General features: G+C 46.5%; 1 protein-coding gene across 1 annotated transcript in view; it reads left to right on the top strand.

Annotated features, from left to right (window-relative positions):
- The window catches only part of LOC122931612 (kinesin-like protein KIF21B), a 206,231-nt gene that overhangs the window by 136,547 nt on the left and 53,467 nt on the right, over nt 1–16,217 (top strand). The window lies entirely within an intron of this gene.

The raw sequence follows: 16,217 nt of genomic DNA, 5'->3' as shown, positions 1-16,217 counted from the left end.
GTGACTGTGGTGGCCGGACCCTCAGTCTTGGCCGTGGCCACGGGGACCTGGAGTCGAGAAAAAATGTCCAGAAGTGACTGTGGAATGGAAGGGACCTGGCTGGGCCTTTCAATGAGGAGAAAGTCGTCCAAGTAGTGAACGACCATGGATAAGCCACCGTGATGGTTGAGAATCCAGTGCAGGGCCTTAGCAAGTTGTTCAAAAAGCCAAGGGCTTCTCTGAGAGCCGAAAGTAAGCCGGTTGGCAAAGTAAAATTTATCTGCCCACTGGATGCCGTAGTACTTCCAAAGCTACGGGTGTATTGGAAGCAGCTTGAAAGCATCGGCAATGTCTACCTTGGCCAACCAAGCCCCGACACCTGCTTGAAGAATGTACTGGATGGCCTCGTCAACTGAGGAGTACTGCATGGAATATTCCTCAGAAGGAATAAGTGAATTAAGACTGGGAATGGAGGACATATGAGGCGCGGACAGATCATAGATGAGACGTTTTTTATTTGAGGATAACTTGGTGACCAGGCCGATGGGGTTGATGCGCCATGACTGGAACGGGATCTTAAGGAAAGGACCGATGACGAACCCTTTGTCAACCTCTGCCTGGATGAGGGTGGTCACCGCCTCAGGGTCACCGGAGGCGGATAGTAGATTGGGGCCCATCCAGCAGCCCTGGGGGCGTGTGATAATGCCGGTGTGAAACCCCTCTCTGCACCCGTCCAATAAGAAGGTGACAAAGGAACGATCTGGGTGGCCCTGCAGGAGTGCAGCCAGCAATTCCAAGTTGAGGTCAGCTAGTCAGGAGTCCCTGGCTGACTTCCTGGGACAAGAAGGACGAGGGTGGGCCCGAAAACAAAGGGAGCAGATGTGCAGTGCTCGGCACACGTTGAAAGCACAGCCCTTGGCATTAAAGTTATTGCACACATGGCTACTGCCGAGGTACACAATAGGCCTACCCAGTTTATCTAATGATGAGGAAGACCTGGAGGATCCGGAGGGACCTGGAGTGGGTGCTGACTGAGGATCTTGCACCGGATTAGGGCACCATTCCGTGGAATGAAAGATGGATTGGCAGATGGCACACAGGGGAGCCTTCAGACCTGCGAAGTGCCGGCAAAATAACTCCATGTCCAAGTCTGCCCAGTTGGACATGAACTGATATTGATTCAGGGCCGCGGCGGCTTTGGCAGAAAACGAACGGTGATAGTCGTAAAATGCCGAGCCGCCGTACTTGTGCCCCAAATCCGTAATCCGGTACAAGTAGGTGTCTAATTCTTTCCTGCGATTGGGGTGAGCGGAGCACAGTACGTCCCTGTAGAGGCTGAAGGCCAGGACAAACTCGGAAACAGACAATTTCCTGTTTAGCCGAGCATCCTTGGCCTTCAACATCACGGAAACCTCTCCGCAATTAATCACCCGGTTTTCGGAAATATCCTGGGAGGCAATCAAAATGGATGCCAAATTAACATCCTTGCCTGCCAGGATATCCTTCTTGATGTGCTCCGGAACGAAATGGGAAGGAGCAATCTGGGGGGTGGTAGGAGGCCTACCTGCAACGTCCGGAGGGATGGCAGAAATGACTGCCGACCCAGGATATTGCGGCGAGGCTGCTGGCCTGGTTTCTAAAACCGCGACCCTATTCTGGATGTCCGTGACTGAGCTGACGAGTCCGGCGATGGACGACTGGATCTGGGCTAGTGCCAGCCGGACGGAGTCGTTGTTGGATCGCTCAGCTGTCGGACCCGGAGTGGTCATCAGGAGCCGGTATAATTCGGCCTTGCGGGCAGTCGCGGGATGCCGAATTCCCCTACGATTGAGTTCGGCAAGCAACTTTGGCACAGTCCAACTCCTTAATGAAGTGCTGCTATAATGCCCCGAGACGGATGATCCTGGCATGGAGAGGTTGTCCTCCATATCGGATATGTGAGACATGATGACCTGGGAAAAAAAGGGGAATTTGTATCTGTCGGAAACAAGAAGCACAGACGGAAGCGGTGACAGCGGCCGGAAGAAGGTGAAAGACTGAAGCGTAAAAGTGACCAGCGGAAGCACCTACCTAACGAAATGCGAACAGATCTGAAAAGACGATTTCCAAAAAACAAACCCCAATCGTTTGAGAGGAACTAATAAAAAGAACGGACTTGAGTATCAAACTGACAGTTAACCCTGACTCAGTGACCGTCTCTAAGCCGACTTACCTGAAATTGCCTCGAAATTCCTAGATGACACGAAGGAGAGGAATGAAAATAACAACTGCCCAATCTAAAAGAAGGAACAACCAACATCAGAATAGATGTAAAACCCTAAGAAAAAGGGGACAAAACCTGGGCGATCCAGGAACATTGACAAACCTGGGCGATCCAGAAACATTGACAAACCTGGGCGATCCAGGAACATTGACAAACCTGGGCGATCCAGGAACATTGACAAACCTGGGCGATCCAGGAACATTGACAACCTGGGCGATCCAGGAACATTGACAACCTGGGCGATCCAGGAACATTGACAAACCTGGGCGATCCAGGAACATTGACAACCTGGGCAATCCAGGAACATTGACAAACCTGGGCGATCCAGGCACATTGACAACCTGGGCGATCCAGGCACATTGACAACCTGGGCGATCCAGGAACATTGACAACCTGGGCGATCCAGGAACATTGACAACCTGGGCGATCCAGGAACATTGACAAACCTGGGCGATCCAGGCACATTGACAACCTGGGCGATCCAGGAACATTGACAACCTGGGCGATCCAGGAACATTGACAAACCTGGGCGATCCAGGAACATTGACAACCTGGGCGATCCAGGAACATTGACAACCTGGGCGATCCAGGAACATTGACAACCTGGGCGATCCAGGAACACTGACAACCTGGGCGATCCAGGAACACTGACAACCTGGGCGATCCAGGAACATTGACAACCTGGGCGATCCAGGAACATTGACAACCTGGGCGATCCAGGAACACTGACAACCTGGGCGATCCAGAAACACTGACAACCTGGGTGATCCAGGAAACACTGACAACCTGGGCGATCCAGGTAACACTGACAACCTGGGCGATCCAGGAACACTGACAACCTGGGCGATCCAGGAACACTGACAACCTGGGCGATCCAAGAAACACTGACAACCTGGGCGATCCAGGAGACACTGACAACCTGGGTGCCAGGAGGCACTGAGATCTCGGGGGGGCTAGTGGACCCCGGTCATGCATAAAGACCAGGAGACAGAAGCAGATTCGAACCAGGAAACGAGAAAACCACTGTTTCCTGAGACCGAAAAGTGAAAGCACGCCAATCGCTAATTCTGGTATTGTGATGCAGGGCAGATAAGCTTAAAATTAAACGTACAGAGCCCCAGGTGATTTGGCAGGGGACCCCAATAAAACTGCGCCCCCCCTAAAAGCGGGAGGCCAACCTGCATCCCAAAACCAGAATTAAAAGGTGTGCAAAATAGCATGGTTACATGTGCAATCAACCTCTGACACTATTTTTAATCACCATAGGCTCTCATGCTGAGCCGGCATGTGACCGGCAGTTCCCTGACTAGCATGCCGCTCCCCCAACCCTGCCGCCCGCACTCGTGCGAGCGCAACATGCTGGGGGGAGCGGCAAACAAGCGTGCACCAGCAGGGGGCTGGAAACCAGGTCGGGTGCGAGACGCAGCTAGAACGGAGCCAGCTGAGCCTCGATTACCTGGCAGGCTGGCGTGCTGCGGTCCGGAAGTCGGCGGCGTGAGGCAGGATAGCGGAGCGATTCGGGTCGGAAGAGGAGGGGGCTCGGAAACGCAAATGATGCGTGAGGCTCGGGCGCCTGGCTGAGTGAAGGGGAGGCGAATAAATGCCAGACGCCCCTCCCACAAATGCAGGCTGGTAACAGCCTTATAATTAGGATACGGGAGTGCATGCCATCTGGCCCAACGATTTGTCAGTTTTAATCTTTTTAAGATGCTGGTGTACTTTTTCCTGGGTCAGACAGGGCACTTTTACATTCTGCATTTCATCTGACAGTTTATTATACTCAGTGAATACAGTGGAGATTTTTTTTATATAGTTTTGCTTTCTCCTCGTTGCTGTCTGCAACTCCCTCCTCATCACTGTAAATGGCCCACACCTTCATATTTATACTTTTTGCCATTTATATAATTGAATAATATTTTAGGGTTGGTTTTACTCTCTTTGGCAACAAATCTCTCTCTCTAGTTTGGCTGGTTTTACATACTATATTTTTCTCCTTATAGTTTTTCAATGCTTCCTTGCCACCCTCCTGTTTTAGTGATGTAAATGCATTCTTTTTGTCATTTACTGCCTTCTTTAAAATTCTATTTATCCACATTGTTTTTTTTCTTGTTCCTCATCCTTTTATTCCCATAAGATATGTACCTCTCACAATTAGAGTTTAGGATTGGTCACTATTTCCCAGATGTCCCCCAACCTGCAAATCTGTTGTTCTGTCAGGTGTTTTGGTTAATAGTAAGTCCAATATGACCGTCCCCTCTAGTCAGGTCCTGAACAGTTGGGTACAGAAGTACAGAAAGGCTGGACAGGACAGACTGTGGTAATGTTTTGCTGTGGTAATAGAGGCTGCAGACAAGTGCTGCTGCTCAGCCACACCATCATCCTTTGGACATTATTATGTCTCAGACGGTTTTCAAGGTAATCAGACTTAGAAGTGAGGAGTGGCCTGACCGGGCATGTAGGCAGACGCACACTGTCGAGCTCCTGGCCAAATCTCCAAAAATTTCTCAGTTTTCCCGCTACATCGCCAAACACCTCGGAGGCAGCTTGTGTGGACCCGATTCCCCCACTGTCTAGCACCCTTTCACGGTCCTATGACGTGCCAGAAAGCTAAGGAGAAGGAGGTGAAGGAGTGCAGTCTCGCCACGCCGCCTAAGCAATATGGTGCCGGGCACGCAGCTAAAATGTCTGAGGTGGCTGCTTGGCTGGAAAAGTTCGCCTGAACCTTGGCACCATCCTCAAGTCTCCCAGCAATGGATACTGAACAAGCGGCTGATCCGCATGGAGCTGCAGGACACACTATAGAGTGCTCTTCAACACCTGTGGAGATGGAGGTCAGTGCCATACTGGATCTGGGAGCCAGCTCTGATATAGAACCCACTATTAAGGATGTATACAAAGCAGTTGCACAGTGTGAGGTGGCGCTAGCCTCACTAAATACGCATATGGGGGGACTGAAGGAAGATATTTCTCTCATAAGACAAGATATGAGGCAAGTCAAAGAGAGAGTTGGTGAGTTAGAGGGTCGTCGGAGCACAGTGGAAGACCAGGTACCACCAGTAAAAAGGGATCTGCCACGTGTAATACATAATGTCTCACTGCTCATTTCTAAGTTCGATTACCTTGAAAACTGTTATATTGTCCGAATAATTGGTGTGCCCGAGCATGCTGAAGGAACTGATGCTGTTTCATTTGTGGAAAAATGGCTTGCTGATAAAACTGGAAGAGAGAAACTGTCTCCACTTTTTGCTATTGAAAGGGCGCATCATGTGCCATTCAGCCCTCCAGCTCCAGGGGCGCCACCGAGACCCCTCCTGATCAAAGTGCTGCACTTCAGAGATCAGGATGCCATCCTGAAAGGTGCAAGAGATTGTGCAGACCTAAGTATAAACGGGAATCGAGTATCCTTATTTCCGAATTTCTCTGCGGAAGTCCAAAAATGAAAAGCGTGTTTCCTAAATGTTAAAAAGCGGTTGAGAGCTTTACAACTGCCTTATTCAATGCTATATCCCGCTAAACTGCGAGTGGTGGCGGGTGGCACAACACACCTGTTTGAAAACCCTGTGGAAGCGTGCGTGTCAATGACTGGAATGTACATGAAAGAGATCTATGTGGCAAGAGCTGAAGACACAGTGAACTCTCTGGTGTATTTAAGCAGCATCCAGTATTTTGCCAGTTAAGCCAATTATATGTTAGCTCTTTACTGGACTCCTTGATGACTAACTGCCATGTTGCTGGGGAGAACTTTCTTTTTTTTCTTATCTTTTTTTCATTTTCCAGTTTCGGGTTGTTCTGAAATGTAGTGGGCTACATCATTATGAAGCACCAGACCCTAGCGCTGACACAGCACCATCAAGACAGACGTTTTTAGGAATGTAGTGTGGCTGGGGGGACAGGAAGAAGGGGCAGACTAGTGGAATGGGCGTCACGACACTCCCCGCCTTTAGCGGCAATGGAGAGGGAGGTTGACTCAAGATTTAAATCTGCCCCAACTTTGGAACTAATGAGGAAAGTATGGAACAAAGCCAAAACACTTTTAGCGGTCTCCCGACTTTTATATACAGTGGGATGCAAAAGTTTGGGCAACCTTGTTAATCGTCATGATTTTCCTGTATAAATCGCTGGTTGTTACGATAAAAAATGTCAGTTAAATATATCATATAGGAGACACACACAGTGATATTTGAGAAGTGAAATGAAGTTTATTGGATTTACAGAAAGTGTGCTATAATTGTTTAAACAGAATTAGGCAGGTGCATAAATGTGGGCACCACAAAAAATAAATTAAATCAATATTTAGTAGATCCTCCTTTTGCAGAAATTACAGCCTCTAAACGCTTCCTGTAGGTTCCAATGAGAGTCTGGATTCTGGTTGAAGGTATTTTGGACCATTCCTCTTTACAAAACATCTTTAATTTATTCAGGTTTGATGGCTTCCAAGCATGGACAGCTCTCTTTAAGTCACACCACAGATTTTCAATTATATTCAGGTCTGGGGACTCAGATGGCTATTCCAGAACGTTGTATTTGTTCCTCTGCATAAATGCCTTAGTGGATTTTGAGCAGTGTTTAGGGTCGTTGACTTGTTGAAAGATCCAGCCGCGGCGCAGCTTCAGCTTTGTCACTGATTCCTAGACATTGGTCTCCAGAATCTGCTAATACTGAGTGGAATCCATGCGTCCCTGCACTGGCCACACAGCCCCACAACATGATGGAACCACCATCATATTTTACTGTAGGTAGCAGGTGTTTTTCTTGGAATGCTGTGTTCTTTTTCCTCCATGCATAATGCCCCTTGTTATGGCCAAATAACTAAATTTTAGTTTCATCAGTCCACAGCACCTTATTCCAAAATGACGCTGGTTTGTCCAAATGTGCTTTAGCCCACCTCGAGCGGCACTTTTTGTGCTGTGGGCGGAGAAAAGGCTTCCTCTGCATCACTCTCGCATACAGCATCTCCTTGTATAAAGAGCGCCGAATGGTTGAACGATGCACAGTGACTCCATCTGCAGCAAGATGATGTTGTAGGTCTTTTGTGCTGGTCTGTGGGTTGATTCTGACTGTTTTCACCATTTGTCGCTTCTGTCTATCCGAGATGTTTCTTGGTCTGCCACTTCGAGCCTTAACTTGAACTGAGCCTGTGGTCTTCCATTTCCTCAATATGTTCCTAACTGTGGAAACAGACAGCTGAAATCTCTGAGACAGCTTTCTGTATCCTTCCCCTAAACCATGATGGTGATCAATCTTTGTCTTCAGGTCATTTGAGAGTTGTTTTGCTTTGTCTTCAGATCATTTGAGAGTTGTTTTTTTAATTTTCAGAGAAAATTAAAAGAGGAGGGAAACTTACAATTGACCCCCTTAAATACTTTTTCTCATAATTGGATTCACCTGTGTATGAAGGTCAGGGGTCACTGAGCTTACCAAGCCAATTTGAGTTCCAATAATTAGTTCTAAAGGTTTTAGTTCTAAATTTATGCACCTGCCTAATTTTGTTTAAACAATTATAGCACACTTTCTGTAAATCCAATAAACGTAATTTCACTTCTCAAATATCACTGTGTGTGTCTCCTATATAATATATTTAACTGACATTTTTTATCGTAACAACCAACGATTTATACAGGAAAATCATGACGATTAACAAGATTGCCTAAACTTTCGCATCCCACTGTATATCTCCCATATGGTGCAATCCCGCTTTGCCAGAACTTTCCCAACTGACAGAATTTTCCCTATGAGAAAAGAAAGGAATCTGGAGCATTGGAAAATTGTATTCTCAGGGTCTCCTTGTAAGGGAGTCTGCAGTTCTGGTTCAATTGCGGGCAGATATGGTGTGTCCGGGTGGCCGCTGGAGGGGAGGACCGCGGGGATCCCAAAGGCAGACTTGCCGGGCTGATGGCAATACGTTGCGGCCGTTCCTGCCTCCGGTGTCTCCTGCAGGTTCCGTTCCGGCATCCATGCTGGCGCGATCCTGTGCCGAGTTGGTTTGGTCCATGTGCATGCCCGAGGGATGATTCGCAAAGGAATGGGCGGCCAAGTGTGCGTGCATCTTATGAACTCCGTCAGCCACTGGCAGGTAAAGCACCTGTGCACAAATTCAAAGTTGATTAGGGATTTGCTGCACCGGTGCTAATGAGTATGATTATCGCATGACCTATGAGGTTCTGACAAGCAGCACTCTGTGATTGGCCAGCAGGTGTTTAAAAGGTGATCTCCCTGGCTGATTAATGCTCTACAACCTGAGAGTATGCTGGTTCATATTCACTAAGTTTGATCAATGCATGAACTCTGTGTGTCTTCATCTAGTGACTGCCTTATGAAACCTCGTCTCTGCTCTACAGTTGCACCATGTATGGCCTTGGATCAGACCCTGAATACTTCACCGTCTCATCCTTCAGTACCTTGTTTCACAGACTCTTTTGTATGAACTTTAGCCTGGTCTGGCTTTTCTCTGACATTTTCCCACAGAGTTTATTATTTGGACTGCATTATTTCTGTATGATTTCTGGCTTGGACTTTACTGCTGTGTTTTCAATAAATTCACGTTTGTTCAAATCGTTGTTTGTTTGCTTAGGGTTCTGAAGCATCACAGAACAGTGAGCCCCAACTTCCAGTTATCATAGATCGTATCCAACAGCAGCTAGTGGAATTGACCTGAGCAGCAAACCTCTTGGTCCAACACAGGATAAAAATCTTTGCTGTGAATATTAATAAGATCCATGAACAACTGGCAACAATTCGGGGACGAGCTTAAACTCCTCCTCCAGGGTTTGCCCGACCCGACTTCAGCAAAATGCCCAGTGGAACCCAAGATAGCCTTACCTGAGTTTTTCAGGTAATATGCAGGAGTTTTCCAACTTCCATGACTCCTGCCACTTATATAATGAACTGCGCCCTGCATCATCGGGTACTACCAAGCAAAGAATCAGCATAGTGATGTCTCTATTGAGGAAGGACCCACAATGCTGGGCTTTTAACCTCCAGGCAGGGGATCCCGCATTTGACTCAGTAGAGGCCTTCTTTCATGCTATGGGGGTTTTGTATTATGACCCAGAAGAATTTGCTGCCGAGTTCCGTTGCTGGGCCACCTTTACCAACTGGGGGATGCTGCTCTTCGCCACCAGTTCCGGTTGGGACTCTCCGACTCTGTCATAGATCTGCTATTATCTCTACAATCTCTATCATCTCTAGATGAGGCAATCCAGCAAGCAATAAATGAAGATCGTTGCATTCGAGAATGTCGTCTGGAGTGGACTTCTCGTTCAGTTTCTTCCACCCCATCTCCACAACCCTGTAACCTGGCTGAGCAACCCATGGAACTGGGGTCTTCGCGTCTTACCCCTACGAAGAGGGCTCGTCACCAGAATGAGGGTCTTTGTTTATATTGTGGAGGAGTTGGGCACCGACTAAAGAAATATCCTTTACTATTATCGGGAAACGACAAAACCTAATGGAGATTGAGGAGAATCCACTAGGTACTCTGCTGCCTCGTCTTATCATACCTATTATTATTGAGTGGCAAGGGAAGAACCATCCTATCTCCACCTTACTCGGACGAAAATTTAATTGATAATTGGTATTGGCTGGTCACCGGGAAGTCTTAAACCTTTTAACCCTGGACATGCCATCCACTCCTGTGATTTTGGGTCTCCCCTGGTTGAGACTTCATAATCCAGCTGCGGACTGGTGTTCCGGACAAATTTGCAAAGGGGTGTTCTGACCGCTTCACCAGGTGCGTTTGCCGGTGTTGCCACTTGCGTTCACGGAAGTGCTGAGTGCGTTACCCAAATGCTATTATCACTTCCAAAACGTGTTTAGCCCACAAGGGGCCGATATGTTACCTCCACATAGGCCATATGATTGTCCTATTGATTTGTTGCCAGGTACTATGCCACCCAGAGGGCATCTGTATTATCTCACTGACCTGAAATCCAGGCCCAGCGAGAATATATAAAGGAGAATATCTATAAGGGTTTCATCCGACCGTCCACTTCTGCAGGGGCAGGATTATTTTTCGTGGAGAAGAAAGATGGCAGATCGAGACCCTGCATTGATTTTCGCGCCCTCAATCGAATTACATTGAAGAATTAGTACCCCGGGTGGCGGAGCCAGCGCCGGTCTGAGATGGCCGCTTGATTCTGAGCTCCGTGCTACATTCCGTTCTCAGCACTAGCAATCTGAAGCTTTACGCCTGAAAATGGTAACAATTGGGAACCCTAAAGCAGGAGAGCACTCGAGCACCAACAAAAGTCACGCTGCAGGAGGAGACATGGACAAATTTATTAGAATAGCGGCCGCTTCGTTTGTCGCTCGTGAATCCAAGATGGCGCCGGCCCAGCATCAGAAAGCCAGCCAGCAGGACAAATCGGAAGATGAAAGCGACACTGAGGAGCCGCAAGGTAGGGGGGCTCTCCCGATTACAAGAAACTTTCTGAAAAACACCCTGAGCAAAGCCCTAGAGCCCTTGCTAAGTGAATTTGCCGCCCTGCGCCAGGATATGAGACATGTGGGTGATCGAGTTGAAGCGCTCAAAAATAATCAGGCCCAGATACTGGACCATCAGAGGGCTACTTCACGCTCATTCCGAAAGTGTGGCACCTACCTGAACGAACTTCAGAACGCTTAAGAAGATCAGGAAAATAGGGGTCGCCGAAACAATCTGCGCATAAGAGGGATCCCAGAGTCCGTTTTGCCTGAAGACATTCTGGCTGTGGTTATCTTGTGTAGAGAAGGGTCGGCACTGCTGGAATGGACGCGGTGCACGAGTCAGTGGGTAGACGTCCCAATACTTGCAATAGAAGGAAAAAAGACCGGCACTCGCGATGATGATGAATGTTGCGTTTATTCAGTCACATATTATAAGCATATATATGCTTATAATATGTGACTGAATAAACGCAACATTCATCATCATCGCGAGTGCCGGTCTTTTTTCCTTCTATTCCAGCTGTGGTTATCTCCCTCTGCTCCTTGCTCCTTGGCCCAGAGTTCGCCCTAGAGATTGTGATTGAAAGGGCTCATAGTGCATTGCGACCCAAGCCTAAATTAGAGGAGCCTCCAAGAGATATAATATGCAAATTCCTTAACTTTCAAGTCAAATCAGCAGTCCAAGAAGCTGCCTGAAACTGACCAGACATCTTATTTGAAGGTGCTCAAATGTCATTTATCAAGATCTTGCCCCCTCCACCTTGAGGAAGCGCAAATCTCTCAAGCCACTGACGGAATGGCTTCGGGCTAACAGGATCCTCTACAAATGGAATTTTCCCTTTGGATTTTCCTTCTCACAAGGAGGCCACTGCTTTAATATTACTACCCATGCTGATCTGGACGCAGTCTACTATCATCTACAAATTCCTCCCATGCCAATTGACAACTGGGACTTGTTTCAGGACCTCCTTGCCTTACCTGAAGTCCCAACGGTTGCGGCCTTTACCTTACAGCACACCCTCAAGGCTCACAAAGCGGGGAAGAGGAGTCGACAACTGACACCTAAGAGGCTAGCTCAAGATTAGTAACCTCGAACTCTCAGCTGTAATCATCATACCGGGAGGTGTATTCTTCTAGGACTTTCTTGGATCTATCCATATAATTTGCTTCTCCCTTATAGGAGGACTTTCGTTATTGTATGCTTAGAACAGCTTAGTTCTGCTAGTAGATCCATGTTGAAGTCATGTTGAAGTCGTGCATCCTATGATATCGCTCCTGTCTTACATGCTTCACTCGCCTTTCCTCCCCTTTATCTCCCCAACAACTTCTCTATGTTCCTTCTGACTTTATAACCCTCTCGCTTTCCTAGTCCAGCCTGGGCTGGTTCTGGCCTTCCCTTTCTTTAAAACCTGATAGTTGCCTGTATGACTATAATCTATTTCTCGGGTTGCAATTTTCTGTGATGAACGGCATGTTCACTGGTCTTCGACCAATTTTTTCCCCCCATGCTTTACACCAGTGGGTCATCTCGCACACCAAGTTATTTTATTGGTTATTTGTTTTGTTCTCATTGTTTTCCCTGTCCCTTTGTTCAGTTCTAGGTACCTGATACAGTCATCCTTGATTCCTTTGAGGAATATACAGGATTCTGGGGATCCTGCTTCTCCTCTGGATCGGGTGAAGATACCTCAAACTGTAAGTGTTCTCTCCTGGGGGACCAGCACACTCTATATTCCTTCATCTACAATAACCCTTGATCATGGCTGATATTCATATAGCCTCTTATAACGTAAAGGGCTTCAACTCACCCGCCAAAAGAAGCCAAAATTTTCACTATTTTACATAAAGAGGGTTCAGATGTGCTGCTCCTTCAGGAGACACATTTCAGGTTTAATCACTACCCCAATATGGAATGTTCTCATTACCCTCTCTGGCTCCACTGTGGAGGGGGGTTCTGCCTCGTCTAGAGAAGTAAGTATTGGGTTTAAGAGGAAGGTCCCTTTCAAATACGCTACTCATATACAGGACCCAGAGTGTAGATTTATCATGGTTAAAGGTCATATTGGTCCCAAATTATACACCTTTATACAGGGAGTGCAGAATTATTAGGCAAGTTGTATTTTTGAGGATTAATTTTATTATTGAACAACAACCATGTTCTCAATGAACCCAAAAAACTCATTAATATCAAAGCTGGATATTTTTGGAAGTAGTTTTTAGTTTGTTTTTAGTTTTAGCTATTTTAGGGGGATATCTGTGTGTGCAGGTGACTATTACTGTACATAATTATTAGGCAACTTAACAAAAAACAAATATATACCCATTTCAATTATTTATTTTTACCAGTGAAACCAATATAACATCTCAACATTCACAAATATACATTTCTGACATTCAAAAACAAAACAAAAACAAATCAGTGACCAATATAGCCACCTTTCTTTGCAAGGACACTCAAAAGCCTGCCATCCATGGATTCTGTCAGTGTTTTGATCTGTTCACCATCAACATTTCATGCAGCAGCAACCACAGCCTCCCAGACACTGTTCAGAGAGGTGGACTGTTTTCCCTCCTTGTAAATCTCACATTTGATGATGGACCACAGGTTCTCAATGGGGTTCAGATCAGGTGAACAAGGAGGCCATGTCATTAGATTTTCTTCTTTTATACCCTTTCTTGCCAGCCACGTTGTGGAGTACTTGGACGCGTGTGATGGAGCATTGTCCTGCATGAAAATCATGTTTTTCTTACCTTGCAGACTTCTTCCTGTACCACTGCTTGAAGGTGTCTTCCAGAAACTGGCAGTAGGACTGGGAGTTGAGCTTGACTCCATCCTCAACCCAAAAAGGCCCCACAAGCTCATCTTTGATGATACCAGCCCAAACCAGTACTCCACCTCCACCTTGCTGGCGTCTGAGTCGGACTGGAGCTCTCTGCCCTTTACCAATCCAGCCATCTGGCCCATCAAGACTCACTCTCATTTAATCAGTCCATAAAACCTTAGAAAAATCAGTCTTGAGATATTTCTTGGCCCAGTCTTGACGTTTCAGCTTGTGTTTCTTGTTCAGTGGTGGTCGTCTTTCAGCCTTTCTTACCTTGGCCATGTCTCTGAGTGCCCAGTGATGTTGCAGCTCTGAAATATGGCCAAACTGGTGGCAAGTGGCATCTTGGCAGCTGCACGCTTGACTTTTCTCAGTTCATGGGCAGTTATTTTGCGCCTTGGTTTTTCCATACGCTTCTTGCGACCCTGTTGACTATTTTGAATGAAACGCTTGATTGTTCGATGATCACGCTTCAGAAGCTTTGCAATTTTAAGAGTGCTGCATCCCTCTGCAAGATATCTCACTATTTTTGACTTTTCTGAGCCTGTCAAGTCCTTCTTTTGACCCATTTTGCCAAAGGAAAGGAAGTTGCCTAATAATTATGCACACCTGATATAGGGTGTTGATGCCATTAGACCACACCCCTTCTCATTACAGAGATGCACATCACCTAATATGCTTAATTGGTAGTAGGCTTTCGAGCCTATACAGCTTGGAGTAAGACAACATGCATAAAGAGGATGATGTGGTCAAAATACTAATTTGCCTAATAATTCTGCACGTAGTGTAAATCTGTATGCTCCTAACACCAATCAGGCTAAATGGCTCTCTTCCATTGCCCAAACAATTACCTCCTTCAAGGAAGGCATAGTCGTTTTGGGAGGAGATCTCAATATAGTCTTTAACCCCCAAATAGACTCCTCCTCACATAAAACTTCCCACTTCCCCAAGGCGCTCTTTGAAGCTTATCAAAAACATCTTTTGGGACCTCCATCTAATTGATGTCTGGCGTACTCTTTATCCTAATACCCTAGATTATACATTTTACTCACATGTCCATTGTACTTACCACCGCATAGACTACCTTTTCATCTCAAAAGAGCACCTCCAATTATGCCCGAAGGCCAATATTGGGTCTATTCACTTGTCAAACCATGCACCTATCTACCTCATGGTATCCTCCCCAATACGAAAAATCAAAAGTTTTAATTGGAGACTAAACAAATCCATTCTCGGCAATCCTGATTCTATCAAAAAAAATAGCTGCACTATTGGATGAATACTTCAGCTTGAATTCCTTACCGGAGCTCTCGCCCCAAACCGCCTGGGACACGCACAAACCCTTTATCAGGGGTGAGTTCATTAGCATAGGTTCGCATTTGAAAAAACTTTGAGAGAGTAACATTAGTATTCTCCTTTCCAAGATAAACAAGTTGGAATCTGTCCATAAACAATCCCTCTCTGAAATCCAACTCCAAGAGCTCTCCAAGGCAAGAGCCGAATTAAAAGCCCTGCTACAAAGCAACTCAGCTAAATATTATCTCAATTGTCAATACAAATTTTTTGTGCATGGGGACAAAGCCACCAAATTTCTTATGAACAGAATAAAAACCAGAAGGACAGAAAATTACATACACCAACTGTCTTCCCCAAAAGGTGACCCAGTTTTCGCCTCATTTAAAATTGCCAAACAATTTAGGGACTTCTATGAAGCTTTATATAACCTCCCTTCCCCCCTTTCTCCAGCATCCCACTCTTCGCTAGTTGACATATTCTTGAAATCTACATCCTGTCCGACTCTATCAGCAGGTCAAAAACAGTCGCTTGGAATCCCATTTACCATTGACGAGCTGTCCATAGCCTTAGCCCAAATGCCCCAGGGGAAAAGTCCAGGCCCAGATGGACTCCCCGCTTCCTATTACAAAACTTTTAGGAAACAGCTTCTCCCGCGTCTACTCACTGTATGCAATCAGTCCTTGCAAGTAGAGTTGAGCGAACACCTGGATGTTCGGGTTCGAGAAGTTCGGCCGAACTTCCCGGAAATGTTCGGGTTCGGGATCCGAACCCGATCCGAACTTCGTCCCGAACCCGAACCCCATTGAAGTCAATGGGGACCCGAACTTTTCGGCACTAAAACGGCTGTAAAACAGCCCAGGAAAGGGCTAGAGGGCTGCAAAAGGCAGCAACATGTAGGTAAATCCCCTGCAAACAAATGTGGATAGGGAAATGAATTAAAATAAAAATTAAATAAATAAAAATTAACCAAAATCAATTGGAGAGAGGTTCCATAGCAGAGAATCTGGCTTCCCGTCACCCACCACTGGAACAGTCCATTCTCAGATATTTAGGCCCCGGCACCCAGGCAGAGGAGAGAGGTCCCGTAACAGACAATCTGGCTTCATGTCAGCAGAGAATCAGTCTGCATGTCATAGCAGAGAATGAGGCTTCACGTCAGCCACCACTGCAACAATCCATTGGCATATATTTAGGCCTAGCACACAGGCAGAGGAGAGAGGTCCCGTAACAGACAATCTGGCTTCATGTCAGCAGAGAATTAGTCTGCATGTCATAGCAGAGAATGAGGCTTCACGTCAGCCACCACTGCAACAGTCCATTGGCATATATTTAGGCCTAGCACACAGGCAGAGGAGAGAGGTCCCGTAACAGACAATCTGGCTTCATGTCAGCAGAGAATTAGTCTGCATGTCATAGCAGAGAATGAGGCTTCA

Source organism: Bufo gargarizans, chromosome 3 (assembly GCF_014858855.1).
Source record: "Bufo gargarizans isolate SCDJY-AF-19 chromosome 3, ASM1485885v1, whole genome shotgun sequence".
In the NCBI taxonomy this organism is placed as follows: domain Eukaryota; kingdom Metazoa; phylum Chordata; class Amphibia; order Anura; family Bufonidae; genus Bufo; species Bufo gargarizans.
This window is presented reverse-complemented; position numbering and strand designations above follow the sequence as displayed.